Raw genomic sequence first — 22551 nt, forward strand, 5'->3', positions numbered from 1 at the left:
GTATCTCTTCATGCATTCTAGAATAGATTCCAATTACCAGCTGCCATTTTATTACCCAATTGAATGTTCTGCCGAGGAAGTCCTATTTGTCATTGAAGAACCTACTGCAAAATATCTGATTTCTCATTCTCAAGTCAGGGTCCACAGGTGATGGCTGTTAGAATGTGCCAATAACAGACAATTAAATACAAGCACATTTATTGGGTTTACTTATGTTTAATGTGGTTGACATGGTCCCTTATTCCCCTCTGTACTTTCATTGCAGAGCCTTTGACATTTTTCTTTCAGTTCCAACACAGGAGTTTCTGACACCCAGTGTCAATATCAGGTTGCATGCACAAGTGTGCACATGGGGAAGCATATCTGGGAAGTCATTCCTGTCCTCAGTCTGGCTTGATTCTCCAGCCAGGACTCCTTTGGCCACTGATGAAACTCAGGACAGGGAATTTTTTTTCTTTTGTCACCCCTTCCAGTAATAAATGCTTCATCTGCACAAAGGGGAACATAGAGAATAGATTTCCATTGAAACTTCTGCCAAGGCACAGAAAGCCTGGGGTCAGGATTATGCATCCATTTGAGCAAGTTCATTTGTAGATGGTGTCACAGGGCAACACACAGTGGAGGTTCTGGCTATTGTGTCCAGGAATTTCTAGCCTCTACTGCTTCAGCTCACAAGGCTTTTGCTGAATTCTCCGATGTTCAGCATCCAGTGGCTTCTCAAACACGTGCTTCACGTTGTGCTGTGACCTTTGCACATGTCATTTCTTTGCCTGCTTCTTAACTTTATGTTCACAATCATTTCCTCATCTGTTCCCTTTAAGTTGAGATTGATTCCTTATGATATATTTTCACTAGATGCATGACAGTAGTCATATTCTTATCACACTAGGCATGCTTTTTTACACTTAGTTGTCAATTTTGGGGAGCATAACTGGAAGTCCTTTGGGGCTACTCACTCCTGGCCCTTCTGACGTGTGCATACAGGATGGGGATGGAATACAGGCCTTCTGAGAAGCTAGCTCTTGCCCCTGTATTTAATGACAATTTGATACATTCTTTTCTTTTATAGAATGATTAAGTTGTAGAAAATTGAGACTATGCCTGAATTTGCCTCTGTAAATATTTAAGTATTAAATGAATGGAATGAAAGGATTCCTGACAGTTAACTTCACCAAAATCTTTTTTCAATAACTTGCCTCTCAAGGCAACCAGTGGAACAAGGTAAAAGTCAGGGCTGCAAGCTTCTTGGGTAATTTTAGCTGGAGACCCATTCTGCACAATTCTCTGACATATATGTCACCAAAATTGAGGGTGGAATGGAGTGTTGTAAATATGAATACAGACATGTTCCAGATGGTACAAGCTATTTGTACATATCATCTAGCTATCTGTCCCTCTTGTCCCTTGGGACAAATGGTAACAAATTTTCATGCATTTTGCATACAGAAAGCATAATTATCTTGAAGAAATACTGATATTCCTGCTATTGATATCACTTATATGGTTAATTACCCTCTCACTGACAAAGAGACTATTTTGTAACTACAAAGAGACTTGAGTTTACTATATTAACATGATTGAGGGAGCTTAAATATGTAGAACACAAGTATGTGAGGTCTTAAGTTTAATTCCTGGTACCACATTTACCCTGTGCCCCAAAAGGCCATGCTTTTAGCATGGTCCTTACTGCCAGGGATGGTCCCTGGGCTCCTCCCCACATCATTTCTAGAAGATGATCCTAAAAACAAAAAATGAATCTGTTTGGACACCATAAAGCCAGTGAAGCAGAAATGGGCCTGGCTATGGGAGGAGAACCCAGTGTTGGCCAGATGGGAGGGTTTTCCTCTGGGTAATTGGAGAAGAGGTATCTGACCCTAAACAGATATTCTTCACATTTCTGTGCTGGGCAGAGATTCCTCTCAAAGCAACTGATCCATTTGCCCATAATGTTCAACCTTACTGGGTTTGTCATTCAAACAGCAAGCTTCTTTCCTACATGGGGCTCAACCTTTAGCAGGTGTGAACCACTTTGCCTATTTAGGGGTGAGGCATGATGCTTGAACTGCAATGAGAACTTGGGCTTTTCTCAGGTTGGGAGGCTTCCAGACTACTGAATGGTATCTGAGGGAAACTCCCACAGTGTTTTATGACTAGAATTAAGGCTTCCTATCCACAGTACTCAGGTCACTCTGAAGTCACCTATTTTGCAGTAATGAATGAGAATTTGATAGCAAGTCAATGAATGCTGCAAAGGTGGGGTCACCAATGGAGATCCAACAGGGTAGTACAGTAACACAAGAGGGAACTAGCAAACTCTGAGTTTCAGCTGTTGATTTCAAGCACCTCACTGTGTTTCTTGGCCAACTGGGTGAGAAGTTCAATGTGAGGTGTGAGAATGTGGCACTTCTTTGGCCCCGTGTTGCCCCCCAAATACCCTAGCAGTGCTCAGAGGCCCCAAGGCTGCACCTAATGATGCTTAGGGGACTGTTCAGTGCAAGATATCTAATAAAAATGGCCACATGAAAGGCAAACACCTTACCTCCATACTAGCCCTCTGGCCCCTTAACCTTCAGCTATGGGGTCACACTGGAGGTCACAGTGCTGGGGTCCTTTTGCAAAGGGAGTCCACTCGGTGACAAGAATGTTGTCATTTAAAGAGAATATTGATTCACTAGCCCTGCGATACAGAGACCTAAGATGCCTATTTCCACAGGCTACAATACCTGTGGGAGAATAAAAGCTGAAAAAGATGCCGTGGCTGCCTTGGAAGAAGCTGCCTTGGAAGAAGGTCAGAATGAAAGAAGATGCTAGAATTTTATCTGTTCTTTGGCAAGCTTGTCAGCAATTGGGTAGCATTCAAGATGCTAGAGACCTCAGAGGAAGGGATTATTGAGTCAAGAGGGGGCAGTTAACTGTTCTGGAACTGGTCAAAGATTAGGAAATCACTAGGCATCAAAGACCCCATACATTCCTTTATTCACATTCAACTTGCTGAGGTATCCTATCTAGATGCTGAGAGGCATCAAACAAAAAAATCTCTACCCTCATGGTGTATGGGTACAGAAGGAACACAGAGATGGGATCCTGAATCCAGAAACAAACACAAAGATGATCAGAAGCACAGCTCTAAGACTAGATGTGGTCTCTAGGAGCAGCCGCCAGAGCCAGGATAGTATGTTGCTGTGCTGGGGGCGTATAGCAGGGCAGCAGCCAAGGGCTATGTGACAGGCAGTGGCTCCAGGCATGGCATTTCCTGTGTGGCTTTTTCCTTCATGTACAACTCTAGAAAGTCTGTGTGATCAGCACCAGAGAAGCAAGGCCTCTCAGATCTCGAAGGGGGTGGAGTACTAAGCAGAAGGGGAGGTCTTGCTACAGCAGGAACACAGGCCTCAGGGCTGAGGATCAGGGCAGGGGCGTGACTTTCCAGCTGGCTGCTGTGTGGGTGCAACATCTGGAAGCTTGCTTAAGCTGAAACAACTGCCCACCAATGACAGGGATGTGGCCCTGAGCAAAAGCCATTGCAGTAAATGCTGACATGTGGTTGGGCCAAGATCTGGCAGCTACAGGTCTGGCTGGGACGTGCCTCCTTCCTCTCTTCTCTGGGCAGGTACCAGCGTCATCAGCACCACTACAGGTCTGATTGCTGCAAGAGGGCTCCCTCCCTGCTGAGCTGGATGGATCTCTCCCCACCACACCCTTGGTTGGGCCAAACCTGTTGTCTGTGGGCCAGGGGCTCTTCTTGGAAAAAGCCCCCATCCCACTTAATAACATTTTCCCTCTGCCTGTCTAATTAACTCCATCACTGTATCTGCAGTGAGATAAAATGCTCATTTCACACCACATTAATTTTTATCAGCTGAACATTAAGCAACACAAAGCTATCTACGCTTGGTTTAATTTACATACTGACAGACCTACAAAGCATTACCCATAGTGGCTGCGAAGCAAATAAGCAGAACTGGCATCGAACATGGCTCTTCGAAATGAAATATTGATTCGCCAGGCTTATGGTGAAGAAGAGCTGGGTGGGTATGGGGGAAGAAGCGAGAAAGAAAAGAGCTCTTCCTTATAGAACTATTCTTGATATACTCAACCAATATGTCCCTGAACAGCCATGGAGAGGCAGAGCTCAGTCCCAGAATTCCCAGAAGCCTGAGGTTCAGGTATACTCTGTGAACAAATCCCAGGTGGTTACAGCTTCCTAGAAAAGGATCCTCTTTACCATTTTCCTCAACCTGAAGAAAAATATCTTCAAATAGCAAAGCATTTTAATAGCAAGCACAAGCACATGTGTATACAGATACAAGTGTGCATGACACAGAGACCTTGATACATCCCACCTCTATAATCATCTAAGATATTTATATTGAAGATTTTTTCTTACCTTCTAAGTGGTCATGCTTGGGCACAGCCTCCTTCAGGACGGCCCCTGGACCTAACTTTCATCCTCATAAGTATTCCCAAAATTATCAGATGTGAGTGTGACATGGTCATTTTGTGTTTTATGTCTTTTTCTTTCTTACTTACTTGTATTTCTTTCTCCCATTGGTTTTCAGGGGAATGATCTGGGTTGATATAGCTTTAAAGTGTATGAATTGAAAATTATTAAGAGAATAAAATGTGGGGCCGGAGAGATAGCATGGAGGTAAGGCGTTTGCCTTTCATGCAGGAGGTCATCGGTTCGAATCCCGGCGTCCCATATGGTCCCCCGTGCCTGCCAGGAACAATTTCTGAGCCTGGAGCCAGGAATAATCCCTGAGCACTGCCGGGTGTGACCCAAAAACCACCAAAAAAAAAAAAAAAAGAGAGAATAAAATGTTCAAACTTATTATTAAGAGAATAAAATATTCAAACTTCTGTGCACCTTACAAAAATGTAAGCCTACCATTTAAGAAGGCTCCTTCCACAAACTTGGGAAGACACATGAAGATGATTGGTGCAGAGGGAGTTAGCCCTGATGTGAGCATGCTTCTGGCCTCTCAATCACAGTGCCTTTCTCATGATAAGCACTTGATAAAGGCAGGTAGCAGAAGCTGAATTGCTAAATAGGACAGGGTATTGTTCGAGGCCTAAGACTCTGTCTTTACAGATGGTTAGTATTGGGGCCAGACCAGTTTCTTAGATTCATGTTTCTCCATCTGACTCCTTGAGATGGAAAGTCAGGAAGAGGCACCACAATGAGGAAAGATGTGAGTTCATCTCAGTCCGACTCACTAGATGTCAGATTGCTTTTAGTGGGTCTCATTTTCCAGGTCTGCGGTTCTTCATAGCTTTTAATTCGTGGCAGCTTCCCTGATCAAGCAATGGCGGTTCCAATGTCCATAAGTGGAATGTGGTCTAAGAATTTGTATTTTAACTACATGTGCTCTTCTCCACCTTCCAGCCCTGTGCCTGTGGACCTATTGTCACATTTGCCGCATCAGGTGCGTTAACCCTTTGTCTCTCTCCCTGAATCACCACTTGGTGGTTGTTGTGGGGATGAGAAATTAAAGCTCTTCTCTCCCAGAAACTTTCAAGTCTGTGAGACAGTAATGTTAATTTCAGTGCTGAGACTATATGGTGTAACCCTGGGACCAAGAAGAATATTGCTGCAGATTTTCTAAGAACAATCTATAAGAAACCACAACTACACACAAATATTGATGTGCAAGGAGAGTGGGTAGGACAGAGACACTTGGGGGAGATTAGTGGAGAATTATTTTCTCCAGAAGCTAGCATATGAGTTAAATGTGAAGTAATATCTTGCCCTCAGGAAGGCCCAATGCAGATATAGAGGCTGGAGAACATGCCTCTGGACCTGAGACAAGAAAAGACTGTAGGTTTAATTTGAACTACTTCGGCAAAGCCCATGACTTTGGCTTCCTTCCTGTGACTTTCAACTCACTGACACTTTGTATGAGTCCCCAATTAGTTAGGACTGGGATATGTCCCTATTCCTGAGGCCAATGTAGTACATTCCAGTTCTCTGTACAAAATTGCAGTTCTCTGTACAATACAGAGAAATGCCATTGGTACCCTTGCATCTATGATGGACAGCACTCCTGTCATTGCTGCAGATAGGTCTCCCCCCCAGCAACAACATCAAAGAAACATTTGGGTTGGCCTCAGTTTCATAACCCTACATGCTGAAGCATGTAAGTATCTGCTGGTTCTTGGATTATCATGGTGTTTGTTTTCAATATCAACATGATACAATGTCTCTGCATGGATCTCTGTGACTCAGAGAAGAAGTGCAAAATCTTTTCTGTGGACAAAAAAATCTTTAAAAGTCAGGAATGCACTTTGTTTGTAGGTATTGGTAGTGTTTAGTGGGAAGAAAATAATCAGCATAATGACACTTATTTCATCAAATATGAGTCTGGTTCACTTTAGAATTAAATAAAATAAATTCTGGAATTATGCCCAGGCCAAAATTGTGGGCTCTAGATTTAGCTGCTACAAAACTGTGTCAACTTGGGACAAATCATGTAATGTCCCTGAATCTGTAATGTGGACTTAATAACATTAGCACTCTCTCATAGAGCTGTGAATATGGAGCCAGTGTGTTTTGTAAAATCTAAACATGAGTAGTTCTGGTTTCTGAGAAGGCTCTCCTCCTGAAGTTAACACATGAAGTACCTATACAAAACCAAGAAAAACATTCAAAGACAATAAAGTGCAATGAAATGTTAACAGAATCTGGAAGAGGCTTCACCCCAAAGCTAAAGTCTTTACTAAGTGGATTTGACGAATGTTCTCAAGTGTGCCTTATAATAAATCCCAGCCAGCTTTGGGCTCTGGATAGCTTTAGTTATTAGAAGATAAAATCAAGGTTGGAAGAGAAACAAGAAAGTCAGGTGACATTCTTGAAGGGTATGAAGTACAGAAGGGGTGAGTCACAAAATATATGCATAAGAACTAACCCAATCCTTGATACTTGTATGAGGAAAATCCCAGAGGTTCTCACAGTTAAAGATAAATGAATAGAGACTCTTCATTGTGATCCAATGGAGTCTGGGTCTAACCAAGTTATCTGGCAGCTAAAACAAATGCTATCTTTAGTAGAAAATGCTAGTTTGGAGTCTTCATAACAATCTTATTGTTATCAAATTAAAAGTCAGGAAACGTAAAAGACTAAAAGTCTCTCATACTTAAACACACACACACACACACAAATCACTCAATAGAAATAAGCTTCAAGAGTTCTCTGGAGTTGAATTTAGCAAGTTGCTCTAAAGATTTATCATAAATATTTTCAAAAAATTGAAAGAAATAAATGCATAGAGAAAGCATAGGTGTGGAACCTTCATGAGAAATAGAAACCATAAAAATAAACTGGAAGGCAACCATAAAAGTGGAAAGAAAAAATACTACAATGAAAATAAATGCCTCTTTAAGCTTCACAGCACATTAGACATGGCAGGAGAGAAGCTATGAATGTGAACATGGGTCAATAGAAAATATCCATTCTTAGGAATAAAGAGTAAAATCCAAAGTGAACACATCCTCAGAGAGTTGGACATCCCAAACCATTGAACAATCCAACAGAAGTGAAGCTGAAGCCCCAGATGGACAGAAAAGGTAGCAGAAATAGATTTGGAAGAAATGGAGGAAAACTTTGAAATATGATGTAAGGATGCCAACTTACACATCCAAGATACACCCTCCAAGCATAATAAATATAGAGAAAACCATACTGATACACATGAGTCAATTTTTTAAAGTCCACAGGAAAGAAAAAATAGAAAAGAAAACACATAAAAACGCATTATTCACAAACTTATTTCAACCCAGTTCCACAAACAGCAATGACAACAATAAAGCAAAGTAAGCCAGAAAACTATTCAATGTCAGCTATAAAGTTCATAAGGTCAAGCAAGATTTTTTTGTTCTACAGTTGCTGTCATATACAGCTATACATAGGGCCCCAGAGCCATTTTAAGTGACACTTGGCCAAGTTGTGGGAGCCTGCTCATTCAGTACTCAAGGCCACTGGTGCTAAAGTCAATATCAGTAGATATCAGGGACCAATATGCAGTATCAGTAACCTAATTTAGAGCCTCCAACATATAACATATGCTCTATCACCTGACCTACAGTACCAGCCTCTGGTACTGTATCCAGGAAGAAAGTAATAAATAAATTTATTTTCAGATAAACTGAAACTGAGAGACTCATTACAGGATAGATACAATAAAAAGAAATGATGAGGGAAGTTCCTACATTTCAAGGAAATGACACCAAATGGTAACTCAGATTGACAGGAAAGAATGACAATAATTGGTGTTATTTTCATGTCAGTGGATATTAATTTTTTCAGTAGAGAGCAAAGAAATTCATCCAATCAGCCTTTATCCTACTCCAAATGGTACATGACTTCTCCACACAACCCAGAAATCTTAAACATTCTGTCCTGTACCCCGTGATCTAGCTTGATTTTACCACTACTTATTGTGATCTTGGGCAAACAAATTGACTTCTTGTGCAGGTACTTGTTTTTCCATTTTGAAAATGAGAAGATGGACTCATAATGTAAATAAGTTTTCTTAGTCTATAGCTACATTTTGAAGTGTGGTGGTACTCTCCATTGAACTTTCATTCTTATTACTACATTCTCCTTATTATGGCTAAGGTAACCGAATCTTATTCTAAATGCTCAGACAACCCATGAAATTAACCCCAAGAAGGTAACTTTCTGAGCCTTGAAATTCAATAAGAACACAAGGTAAAGTTCCTAGTTACCATGCATTTGCTTTGTCACCATGGAGCAAGCACAGAGAGAAGCAAGAGGGTTTTGTTTACTTTCTCTCGATGTTTAGGTTCCCTCTCCTTTCCACCTTTGCATCACAATAGCGCTGGATGGCCAATTCTTAGTCACCTGAACATGGGAGTTTGCAGTATGTGTTTAACCAAGCAGCAAAGTCCACTGCACATGTCCTGCCCATGTTGAGTGACAGAGAACAAAAAAACCAGCCTCCAGGACTGGGGACATTTAATTAAATATTCATTAGTCCATGTTTCACTGGGGGTGGGGAGGAGAAATTGTGCAAATTCAGAGTGTTCCAGTGACTTGCTACAGAGTGGGACTGAAGCCAGGTAAACTCCACGGCCAGGTCTACTCATCCAGAGTTGTCCCTCCTCTCTTCTAATGCTCTGTAGCATCTCTGTTCCTGCCTCAGTGCTTCCAAGCCAGCTGGCTGCAGGCAAGGCCTGGGGATTCTGCACACAGTGGGCTCTAAAACAGGCCTGAGGAGGACCTGAGCCTTAGCTGCTTCGCAGAGGACTTGAGCAAAAGGAGAAGAATAAAAAGGGCCCTGTAACTGGCGGCAGCATGTCACATCCTTTTTTTTTTCCTCACCCTGAAGTCACAGAACATGCTGTTTGTAAACAGGTTGATTCCAAATGCCACGTGTATATAATTATTTACAAATACTAGCACCAATGAAAAATGAAAAAAAGGTCTGATGAGCTCTGAGCAGTTGTGAGGCTAAAGCCATTATTTTAATGAATGGAGCTGAGGAATGCTAAATAATTTTCTGCTTACTTCATGGCATTCTTGACAAACCTTTCTCTCTTCTAAACACATATTCAAGTTAAATTTCCTTCTTTACTTTGCTCCAAATTCCCAGCTAGGCAGTATGAAATGTTGGTTTCAAATCACTTGTTAACTTTGGAATTACTCTTAGAGCCGTGCATAGCCACTACATTTTGGTGAGGAGGATAACAACATTTAAGCCCTCGAAGAAAAATCTGGCATTTCAGAGACTCAAAGTCCACACTCTCAAATACACATTTACCCTATCAGAGGCAAATATCAGGGACAGCTGGATCCTACCACCCCTGTGGATTGATGGAATCATTCCTATATGCTTTCAAAATGCTCCCAGAACATTCTAAGCCACTGAACACTTGTTACAGAAAAATACATTTTCAGTCTGATCAGTCAGAATGGAGATTTAATTAGAGACCAAACAAAGAGCTTCCTTGCCTTTTCTGAAGACAGCACCTTGTTTTCTCTACCATCACACCCTGAGTCACAATTCATAAGTTGTGTAGACCCACAGATCTGATTTTCTACTTCTAGACCTTCATTTAAGGAATGTAAGGATTGGGACATTGTGAGAGATGCTCTTAGAGGGATTTGTCTAAAAATAAATCCTGGCTCTTAGAATCCACAATGTAACATCCTCTCTCACCATTTGCCTAATACACAAAGGTCACCAGAAAACACTGCCATAAGCATTGGCATTTATATTCCATCTCCATTTGGGCATTTCCGCATATAAAATGCATGTGATACAGCTCTCCCAAATCCTCACCTGTTTGATATTTCCCAGCTAATAAATCCTTACAGCTAAATAACTTGAATTTTTACAGTAGGTACTGGAGACAAATATGAATACATCAAAATGGTGCCCACACCAATGTGAACAGAAGCTATTCATCACTGTACTCCCGTGGTCACCATAAAATAATAGCAGCAATAGCAGCCATGAAACCTCAACCTGTAGACAGGGAGCTTGCAATATATGACTTGCATTCACATGCTTCTTACTATTACCTTTCTTGAAAAAGGGAATGGAACTACAGGTCAGCATGTGTGTGTGTGTGTGTGTGTGTGTGTGTGTGTGTGTGTGTGTGTGTGTGTTAAAAACTTGACAGTTGTTTAAACTGGAAGTTTTCTGAAGGAAAGCTCTGTCTTTTGATTTAATTTATGCAGGCACTGTGCCATACCATGGTAGTTCATGGCATCTAGTCCTGTGAGCCAATGATGGAGGAAGGCTTTGCAAAAACCCTGTAACTTCCACCATCATCCCACACTCTTTCCTGAATAGCAAGTTGATCAGAAACAACTAGCTTAATTCTCAGTCTCAGAAGATGCCAGCAGAAAATCCTCAAGCACACCCTTATTTATTTTATTCTTTTACCTGCCCACTCCCTTCCTTCTCTTCCAGCCCTATTCAGTATCAATGTGCCCATGGGCTATTCCATACTGAACTAGCATGCATGCACTCTATGTGTCCACATTATATATTTGTGTTGTGGTTAACAATAGCTCTAGGCAGCTACCAAACTGGTTTCAAGTATCTTCCGTTTTAAATTGGACCTCAAATAAAAGGTGAACTAATATATGGAATATCTGGTTGATATTGCAGGAATTCTTGAAATGTATGAAGCATGTGTAAATAATACCATCGGGATCACAGTATTTTTTCTATCCTTTTTCTCCTCAAGAAAGGAAGTGTGAGATGAATGTGATTCATGGTAGAGTACAAAGGCAGCCTTGGGGAGGGGAGCAGGTCTGTCTGAGTTTCTATTGGGGTCGCATCCACATCCCAGCAAATTTGAGGTTCCAGTTCTATATACACAATTTTATCAAGGACAAACTTCATGATATAGGATAGTACAAGGAGCTAGCCATCGTGTAGCTGGTTCTACTATGCTTTGTGATTCTATAGAAGATACCTGAGAATTCCTAAATGTAAAATGTGGAGACAATGAAGTTAACTGAGGATAAACAGGCTTGCTGAGCTAAGGTGATGACTGGGCCAATACCAGATTTTTTAGCACTAATGACAATAAATTATTTTGAGAATCAATATCTCTAAAGGAAACCCAGGTAGATACCATTTTCTACTTATTAGGATGATTTTGGTGGAAAAAGGATGATAATTATTAGTGTTAGTCAAGATGTGGAGAAGTTGAAACCATCAATCAGACCTTGCTGGTGGGATAGGTCGTGAGGCCACAGATTTGGAAGAGAGTTTGGCAAGTCCCCAGAAAATGAATCAGAGACACAAATAACCAGCATATCCACTCTTCAGTATAGCCTCAAAAGAACTGAAAGAAAGTTTAAAAATTTTCAACTATGACTTTTCATGGCAACACAATTCACAATCTGTAAAAGGTAGAAACGACTTTCCTTCTCTATTAAGAATAAATAACCAAAAACTTGTAGAGTCACACAAGAGAATCTTCTTTGATCACAAAAAAAAAAAATAGTACTGAAGGAATGATACATGTTACAACATAGACAGACCTTGGCAACCTTCTGCTCTGAGAAAAAAAAAACTGATGTGAAGGTCACATAATGTATGATTTTATCTGTTTGAACAGTCCAAGTGGATAAGCAAACATAACAAGCAGATTTGTGTTGTCAAGAGCTAGTATGGTGGGGAAGAGATAGCATGGAGGCATGGAGTTTGCTTTGCATGCAGAAGGACGGCAGTTCGAATCCCAGCATCTCATATGGTCCCCTGAGCCTGCCAGGAACGATTTCTGAGCCAGGAGTAACCTCTGAGTGCTGCCGGGTGTGACCCCCCCTCCCCAAAATAAAGAGCTAGATTGGTGGATATTTACTTTATAGGGAAAAAATTCCATATGGGGTGTTGAAAATGTTCTTGAACATGCTAATGAGGATGTTTGTAAGTTCATAATTTACTTGATGTCAGTGAATTTACAGGTTATATTGACTATGCTGAAATTAAAAGATAAAATTGCTGTTGTGGTGAATCTTACAGGTATGATTATGGCACGGGAAGAAATAGAAAAGTTTAAAGAAAAAAGAAAAGCAGACGAAGGTGGGCACAAGATAGAAAAGGGAAGTTCTGGAGCTTCAGTCAAGGAGAACCTTCCAAAGCTATTGCTGTGGAATTTTGTGCTTCCTTCCAAAGGCTAGAGTTTTTGGCTTAATTGAGAAATTATTCCTAATAAGTCCCAAGGAGCTACAGGTCTTTTCCATACAGCAGGAAACAATCATATCTCATAGCAGCTCATTACACATTCTTTTGGTACCATGAGTTGTTTTAAAACCGTGAAATTAGTTCTGGCAGAATTTACAGAAAAACACCCAGGAGATGAGACTGAATGAGTTATGTAAGCCTCCTCACTTGTGCCTACGAGTTGTTAACTCCTTACCAGCCAAAAACATCACGTAGTTCACAAAGTTGGAGCACCTGCTATTTGCTGCCGTTACCTATCTCTGGCTGATGGGAAGCAGTGGGACCCTCATCCATGGCTGAGTCCACCCACTTGCCTCTACTTTTGAGACTGTGAAGGCTCCCACAGGGAAAAGGGACTCACCTTCACAAATTTGTTTGACTAAAAGCATCATCCTTTAGGAGTCAGGATGGTGGACATGTTGGACTGAAGACTAAACAATCAACCCAATAATCTAAAATAGAAACACCCACGCTGTAACCAAGCCATGAGCCCAGCCCCAGTCCAACCTGAAGGATGACAAGCTTGATCATTTGAGCTTGAATTCTGGCATCCAGGAGACACATAATTGTTTTCATCTGGCATCAGTCATGAATCCAATTATTTTATATGAAAAAAAAATCCAGACACTTATTTAATCCTTATTTAATGCATGAGTCCCAAACAACTGGTTATGCACTTAAACTCTTTTCTCATACTTTCTCTCCACCTATAGAATACCTACCAAAATCAAACCTAAACTAAGAAGGAAGTTTTTTTTTTACCAACAAAATCTATCTGTAATTTAATTTATTAAGAATATATGAAGAATTATACAACAAAAGAGGGCTTGTGAAAAGGCTACCTAAAATTCTTCTCAAGAATCAAATACTTGGGGCCGGGCGGTGGCGCTGGAAGTAAGGTGCCTGCCTTGCCTGCGCTAGCCTAGGACGGACCGCGGTTCGATCCCCCGGCGTCCCATATGGTCCCCCAAGAAGCCAGGAGCAACCTCTGAGCGCATAGCCAGAAGTAACCCCTGAGCGTCACAGGGTGTGGCCCAAAAACCAAAAAAAAAAAAAAAAAAGAATCAAATACTTAAATTTGGAGAAGCCCTTAAGACTTTATTAGGATATTTTGTCTCTTATTTAATAAACAGAAACACTAGCTTAAGGATTCAGTCCTAAACCCAAATTTCACACACACCCTGGAAGAGGCAGAAGAAGCTGTAGAAATAGCTGGCATACAGGGGCAAGGTACTGAGATGCTGTGGGAGAGTTCCAAAACACCAAATAGATCCAAAGACTAAAAGCAATCTGAAGAATTCAGAAAACAAACAGCTTGGAGTCCTGTGAGATGTGGGCCAATGCTACCCCCATTCACTATGTGGCAGAAATAGTACACACAGGTTCAGGGATTAGATAGACTAACAGTGAAGGTCAGACATGATGAGCTGAGAAACCTTGAGTGAGTTACTTCCTTTTTCTGACCTCCAGTTTCTTTCTATCAAGGAATGATAAAGCCTATTTAAGAGTGGAAATGAGTAGATTGGTTTTGTCTGGTCATTGTGAAAATGAGAGAATGTATGTAATGAGGTAAGGTTATTGCACAATCAAGGATATTTTTTTTACGACCTGGGGACATCAGGGTATCATGGTGTGGTATGGTTATTCAAATTCATGACTAGAATTTGAGTCATCAAGAAGACCTTGCTGTAGTACCAGTGGTCCTCAAACTATTTAAACAGAGGGCCAGTTCACTGTCCCTCAGATGGTTGGAGGGCCAGACTATAATAAAAACAAAAACTCTGAACAAATTTCTATGCACACTGTGTATATCTTATTTTGAAGTGAAGAAACAAAACGGGAACAAATACAATATCTGGCCTGCAGGCCATAGTTTGAGGACCACTGTTAGTCTGTGTGTTCTCAGGAAGAATATAGGGATCTTCCTTCCCACAAGATTCCTTGACTCCTTCCCTAGGACCCTGGAACCTCAATTTATCTCCCTTTAGGCCTCTTCAAAGTTGTTCCCAGATTCACTCTCTTTAATACCTACTTTCACTGAACTAATATATAAATTTTATTTTTTTACTTTTTTGGACCACACCTGGTGACGCTCAGGGGTTACTCCTGGCTATGTGCTCAGAAATTGCTCCTGGCTTGGGGGACCATATGGGACACCAGGGGATCGAACTGCAATTCGTTTTAGGTTAGCGCATGCAAGGCAAACACTCTACCGCTTGTGCCACTGCTCCAGCCACACTAATCTATAAGTTATCTGATAAAGTAGTTTATACTGTGTCAATAACTCATACTAGCAAAATAAAGCTGTGTCTTGGGCACACAAGCCCAAGAATTCCATGCCTGATAGGAACATTTCAGCAAAGGCCAGGAATAATTTGTGTAAAAGGTGTTTTCTCACTCACACATTTGGAGTAGTTTGTTTTAATGTCAGCCTAATATTACCATATGACACTTAGAACATGAAGATAGCAGCTGGCTGTAACTAGTGGCTTGTGTCCAAGTTAGATAATAAAAAGAATCCACTTAAAACACTCCTGTCTCAATTTTGATTTAGTTATTGAACTGCATTTGGCCTTGGTTTAGATCCTTTTATATTGGGGTTGAGGTGCTGAGTCAATGGAATGAAGTTACAGACTCGAAGACCTACCACAAATATGCCAACTATATCTTTTGCTCTCAGGCTCAAATACACAGAGAAATGGCACTTGTTTCTTCTCTCATTTCTCACTATACTCTATACTCTGTTATTCTTTTCAATAACATGTGCTGGGGACTGTAGGAGCAGAAAGGAAGATAAGGGAAAAAGCTCACAGGAAGAGACAGATAGCTGAGACTTATCATTTAATTAAGATCTGTCTATTGAAATGCTTCACTCACTGCTCTCTCTCACTCTCTCAAGTAAGTAAATCTCTCTAAAAATAATAACAGTAATATTGTTAGGATCCATTAAAAATAGTGTAGCTAAGAAGACAAGAATCAGGCTTATTGGTTCAATAGACTTTTCCAACATCCAGCCCATGTCAGCACCAATTTTGAGCTGCAACTCCCAAATTGCCTTTAAGGAAACTGACATTGGTTGCCTAAAATAATTCTAATCAGTGTTGATATCACAGAAATAGGCAAACACAATACACTGGGGCACTCTTTTTCTTCCTTCTGAAGAGTTACTTGTTTGACATGTATGTGTTACCAACACAGGTTTTCCATAAATATTCACCTTTGTGTTGGGGGCCAAGGAGTGAATACTAGTGTTCAGGGGTCACTACTGGCAATTGGCATATTGAACCATATGTCGTGCCAGTAATAGAACTCAGGTCAGTTGCAGCACAAGCACCACTTTACTATTTTTCTGGCCTACTCCATAAATATTTGTTAACGAAATGAAGGAAAAGTGATGAGATGTCCTATTTATTCCAGCTATTTTCAACCCTTCTCTGACGTCCCCCATTCCAACCCGTGGTCTTTCTTTACATTGGGGTAAGAAGCCTTAGTAAGAAGTCATGAGTCATGGGGCATATATGCAATGACAGGAAGATTGATTTAAAGCAAAAACCCATTTTGGTAAGAGAGACTCAGACTCAGCAATGGTGGAAAATATCAACCATATAAACCCACAACGAGGAGGTGAAAATTTCACATGGTTTCTTATTTCTTTTGATGTGACGATGAGAAGTGTCTGAGAGTGGGGCCAGTGTAGGCTGAGGAAGGCTGCAATTGGGGAGTGTCTACAATCACAGACAGCCATGGAGAGTCACAGAAAGTCACAGACAACCACAGACAGTCACATCCTTCTCTTCCTTAGCTCAGGATCAGTGGCTGGCCAGGTGTGGGTTCTAAGGATGATAAACTAGTAGCACCTTCTCTTTAGGATTACCAAACTCTTCTTCATCTTCTCAAACCCATTTTCCAAGTCCGTGCTCCCTCTGTTGCCTTTTATGGCATCTGACCCTCTACCTAAGAAGCACTTCTGGGAAGGTGGATCCTGCCTCCATTTTTGTCTCTGCTCCAGTCTTTCCTCTATGGGCAGCATGGGTTTCATCCCCTACACTCTCAGCTTTATCACCTATTGTGAAGCATCAAGGATAGGGGTGCCCAGATGCCGTACTGCAGTATCTTTAGGCCAGGGGATGTATACAGTAGTCCATCGTGCATGTTAATTTACTTGAAAAAGCACAAAGGTGCTGAGTTCTGGCTATCTTGTGCCAAAATAAGATAAAGGGCAGCTCCCTGGGTGAAAGCAGGTAAACAAACAAGCAAACAAAAACAGGAAACACATGATTTCCAGCCATGTAGCCATCTATTGTCTGCGTGGACCCTATAGAAACATTTCCATGCATAGCTACTGGGGAAATCCTGAACAGTGGGGAAGAAAAAAGCATTAAGAAGTGATTTTCCCTGAGCAACATCACTGGTTGTGGCCCAAAAACAAAAACACCAAAAAAGAAAAGAAGTGATTTTCAAGGCTGTCAACAGGGGTGACCTTGACCTCCCCTCTTCTCCCTGCTTCCTTCTCCTCCTCCTCCTCCTCCTCCTCCTCCTCCTCCAGCTTCTTTCCCTCCATCCCCTTCTCTTCCTCTCCCCTTTAACTTTTTTACTCTAATCCTTCTCTTCCTCTTCTTTCCCCCTCCTATTCCTCCTCTCCTCTTCCCCTCTCCTTTCCCCTCCAGTGCCTCCTCCTCCCTTTCCTCTTCTTTTCCATTTCTCGATATTTCTCCCTCTCTTCCTCCTCTTCCTCTTCCTCCTCCACTCTTCTTTCTCCTCCATCTTCTCCTTCTGCTCTTCCTCTTCTTCTCATCTCCACTTCCTTCTCCTGGTCCCCTTCTACCCTCTTCCACCTCCTCCCCTAACCCTCTCTTCCTCTTCTTTCTAATTCCTCCATCTTCCTTCCCTCCTCCATCCTTTTATTATCCTTCTTCTATTTCTCCTTTTCCTCTCCTGACCTCATCCTCCCATCTACCCCCCAGATCCCTTCTCTCCTCTCCTCTGTTTTAGCCCTATCCTCCTTAATACACTTTCTCCATCTTCCTCTTCATTCTCTTCTCCCTTTCTTCCTCTTTCCTTCTCTCCTTGCTCCTCTCTTCCTCTCCCATTCTTATCCTTTCTCCCTTTCTTCCACTTTCCTCCCAGGATGCTCCACAGCATTATTTAGAATCCAGAACCCCCCTGATCACAGGGCTCAGAGGTGAGAATATTATATAGAGCACCAATGCTGCCTTCATTTATTTTAATAAAAGAAACAGCCCATTTAAAGGAGTACAGCCTTTAGTAGTACCAATATTTCAGAATGTGAATATGACCCAGAGGCTCAAGGATACAGAACGGCTGTCTTGAGAATGGCCCCTTTTTCCTATTTAAAACATTCTGGAAAATTGTTCCATGTCTCTGTGCCAAAATGAAAAAATGAAAAACATAAGGGCTATTTGGAATGTCTCTTCATTTTACAGATGACTTTAACGCAAAATGTTATAAAGACTTGCAGCTCCCTGGCCTCAAATGCCCCTGACGCTGCTGCCCCAAAGCCTGGGAGAGACAGCTCTACAGAGGGCAGGATCTGTGGACCAACCCTTGCTATGGCAATAGTGTGAAACACGCTAGGTCCGAGAGAGCCTGCCACATTGTTATCTGCAGGCATTTTAGTGTTCCTAAAAGTATCAGCACATGGTGGGGCAAATGCCTGCCTCACAATACAAATGCTGATGGTGATTGTGGTACATGCCATGTCTTTACATGCATTTCTCTTGTTTGATTCACTGCAGCCAGCACAGTGGTGGGGCCCGAAAATGAATGAGCCACATCCTGAGGTGCAAAGTGAAAGTGGAAATAGGGGTTGTGGCTACTTGGGAGCTCAGTGTGAAGCTGGGCACTTTTTGCAGCAGAACCCAGGGGTCTCTGTAGCCATGGGGAAGAAGAGGGAAGGGGTGTTGAGCCAGATAAGAAGAGTCACCCTGGAAATCAGAGCATAACTGAGAGAGCAGGTCTTAAAATTTAATAGTATTTCTAGATTTACAGAGGGCTCTTGGCCCTTTAACAGGGCTAACTTCATTTGTTCTGTATGGCTATACCTGGTGGGAATATTTTATGAGGCCCATCGCTTTTTCTATCCCTTAGAGGCTTAGCATATTACACATATATCATGAATCTGATCCCCATATTCAGACAAGAAAAGTACTCTTGTCAAGATGTGTGTGTGTGTGTATGTGTGTTAGGGAAGCCCAGTGACCCATTTATCTCGCTTTACTTTTGAAATTTTTACTTCTTGTTGACAAACTCTCTGCCCCTTTTTTTTTCCAGATATTTCTGCGTCTACAGAGATAAAAATCTTTGTCCAGATTCAACAAGGCAAGAAATCAATTAAGGTTTTCATTTTCTGCTTAGCCTCAAAAGACAAGGCAAGGAGAATAAGTCTAAATAAAGAAAATGTGTACCAGCTCCAAGAGGTTTCATTTTGAGTTCTAGGTTCTGTGAAAAATTAAGTACGAAAAAAAAAAAACCTCACTCAAAGTAACGTGTTCTAATTAACACACTTTTCCCTTGTGAATATGTTTTGAGGGGCACAGCTGGTGATACTCAGGGCTTAATCCTGGTCCTGTGCTCATGGATTACTTCTGTGGTCTCAGAACCCAATTGGGTACTGCAGATTAAACCCAGATTGACAGCATGTAAGGAAAGTGCCCTACCTGTTCTACTATACTTCTAGCCCCCAAACATGTTCTTATATCTCACTTTGGAAATCTCTGATAATCTTGAGATGTGTGAGAAAAGATACCTCTGCTTCGAAAAGACCTAACAACTTGACTTTTGAATTTAAATCTTTCTTTCTCTGTTCATTTCCAAACTTGGGCCATAAATCATGCTTAATAACACAATGGCCAGTGCAGATAGGAACTTAGCATTGGATAATGTCACCCATTACGTGTGTTTCAAAGAAGAACATGAATTGATAAAAACTCTTTTCTTTCACTTGCTCATGAGAACAGGAGCCCCCTTTCCCCTAACCTCACAGCCCAGGGCCAGGGAAGAACCTGAAGGCACATTGATCCAGGCAATGAAAGAAAGGGCAATGTTTGAGGACCTGCTTTCAATGCATATGTTTTTGCTTCAAGCTGCAGTTTTCAGAGACCTTTAGAAGAGGTCAAGGGAAGATTTTCTGTGATTCTTTACTCTTAAAAGGGGGTTGGAGGAGGATCTGGTGGGAAGAAAGTAAGGGACTTACAGTACTCTGCAGTTTGTGGGTTCAGTCTCTTATTTTTCACTATCCAAGGATGCAAAGTTGGGCTAAAGAGTCCATTGATTCCAGCCCCAATGATGATGTATGTTGGTCTAAGACAAATAATTGAAAAAGAAAGATACAGAAGGTAAAAAGAACCTCTAGTGGAAAGAGTGTGAGAGATGCTGAATGTGTGGTGTGTATGGAGTTCTACTCTTGGGGATAATTTATTATGTATTAACTTAGTTATGTATGTGACAGTTCTGGGTTCCAGTGACAGCTTCGGTTTCTAAGACCTTTCCTCTGTCCAACAGTCCACAACTATAGGAGGAACGAATTTTGGATTTGCTGTTCTATTGCCAGGCCTTTCTTACTACCTATGTGCCCATTTATACCAGTTTGTATCAGGTACCACAAAATCATTTAATAGTTGGAGTGGGCATGGGGACCTTACATTTTGGACACATAATCTGGTGAGTTTGCTTTTATATATCTGGGGGGAAAAGGGACACCCATATTTGAGCTTCTGAGTTCCACCACTTCTTATTTGTTTTCTCCCCTGTCTATTTCTCTATCTCTTTCTTCCATCAACTCCATTAAATTGTGCTATATACATTACCCTTCAAGATAGGTGTGGCTATCAGGAATTAGTCACAGCTTCTTCCACCCCCAGAACATAATATTTTAATATATTTATTGTTAATTGTTTTATATGAGCACTGTGGTTATGAAATTGTTCATTGTTGGGTTTCAGTCACACAATGTATACCATCCTTCACCAGTGCACTAGTGTTTCTCTCCCACCTTCAACCCCCATAGCTTCTTACGGGCAAGGATCAACCACATTGAAATGCTTCAAATGGCCTATGGAGGCCCAACTGAGCCTTGCCCACTGACAGATAAGAAACCGGAGGTACTTTGCCGAAGATCACACAAGCAATGGTGGAGTAGTGGAGTTAAGCCTAGTGGCATGTGACTCCAGAGATAGTTCTCAAATGTAGGAGGTAAAACAGGCCAAGAGATTTAGGAAGTGAGCCAGAACTTTTGATAGCTTCAGCCGGCTGCCAATAAACATCACCTGTAGCCAAGGGGGTGCTACAAATATTTTTGAATTTTCCTGAGAGAGACAGAGAGAGAGAGGGAGAAAGAAAAGATTGAGAGAGAGAGGTGACCATACCATTGCATATGTATGAGATAGATGAGTGATTTCAGAAACACACACACAAAACGAGTCCTGTTGCATTTTAGTCGGCATCTATATATATTTGAATTGTAAATTCAGAGATCTGGCTGAGTTTCTTTCTCTTTACAAGCCTGTGATCACAGTCTGAAAAGTCTGTCTTTTCCACAGAAGCAACCTAAACTGCTCATCGCTTCTTTGGAATGGCCCCTCTATTGGTACAGCCTGAAAAAATGTTTTTCTTGTTGCCCAAGTAGATCAAGGGAAAGAAACTTCCCCGCCTCCACTCTGTATAGGTCCTGATGATTGTACAAATCCTGGGGCTCCAATCCCAGAGCACACCAAGGGCTGACTCACTGCTTCGACCATCCTCCCCTGTGGTGGTTGGTCCACATTGTCCCAAACTTCTCTTTGCTCACTGTCAACCTCACCAACCATCCTACTCCTTGGGTGTGACCTTACCCTCCACTATCCTTGACAAAAGAGTAAATGACCTTCCATTGTATGAACCACATTAATGGAGTTTGGGGTTTCAGACAGTTACAGAAGAGGGTGAGGGCAGCTGTTGATGCAATATGATCGGCATGGAAATGCAGGGGATGGGGCTGGCAAGTTGGCACTAGAGGTAAGGTGTCTGCCTTGCAAGCACTAGTCAAGGAAGGACCAAGGTTTGATCCCCCAGCGTTCCATATGGTCCCCCCAAGCCAGGGGCAATTTCTGAGCACTTAGCCAAAAGTAACCCCTGAGCATCAAATGGGTGTGGCCCAAAAACCAAAAAAAAAAATGCAGGGGGTTTTGCAGTGACAGCATGAGGAAGGGGTCAGAGAAAACTGGCTCAAGCCAGTTTGCTCAAGTAAGCTTGGGAAACTGTCTTACCCTTTAGGACCCATTTTTTTCCTACTATGTGAGATGATTTAATAATAAAACACAAATCATAAAGAAGTCATAAGATTCTGAGTATTTATGTTAGACACTGGAATCTGTATTGGCTGACATCATACCATTTTATTAACATTGAATTGTATCAGGCATCTGCCAACCTGTGCATTCCCAACAATTGAGAGCTGGTGTGCCTTTCTCTGCTAAACTGCACCCTGAATCATTAAGGCCATGAGGAAGGCCAGGACTCCAGAACTGTTTTGCCTCTCCACAGATAAAGAATTTGGCAGTCCCATTTTATGGCAAGGTTCCAATTCTGTGATTAAGGATGCCTTTTTTTTTTTTTTGCCTTCCGAAACCCCTCCTTTCTGAGTTTCTTTGCTTTTTAAATTTTTTTTAAATGTATAAACACATTTTTAATTGAACTACCATGAGGTACATAATTACAAAGTTGTTCATGACAAGTTTTGGTCATACACTGTACACTCTTCACCAATGCATAATTCCTATCACCAATGTCTCCAGTTCTCCCTCCCTTTCCTCCCCCCTGACCCCCTGCCATCTGCCCTGCTTGCCTCTGTGAC

Source organism: Suncus etruscus, chromosome 5 (assembly GCF_024139225.1).
Source record: "Suncus etruscus isolate mSunEtr1 chromosome 5, mSunEtr1.pri.cur, whole genome shotgun sequence".
In the NCBI taxonomy this organism is placed as follows: Eukaryota; Metazoa; Chordata; class Mammalia; order Eulipotyphla; family Soricidae; genus Suncus; species Suncus etruscus.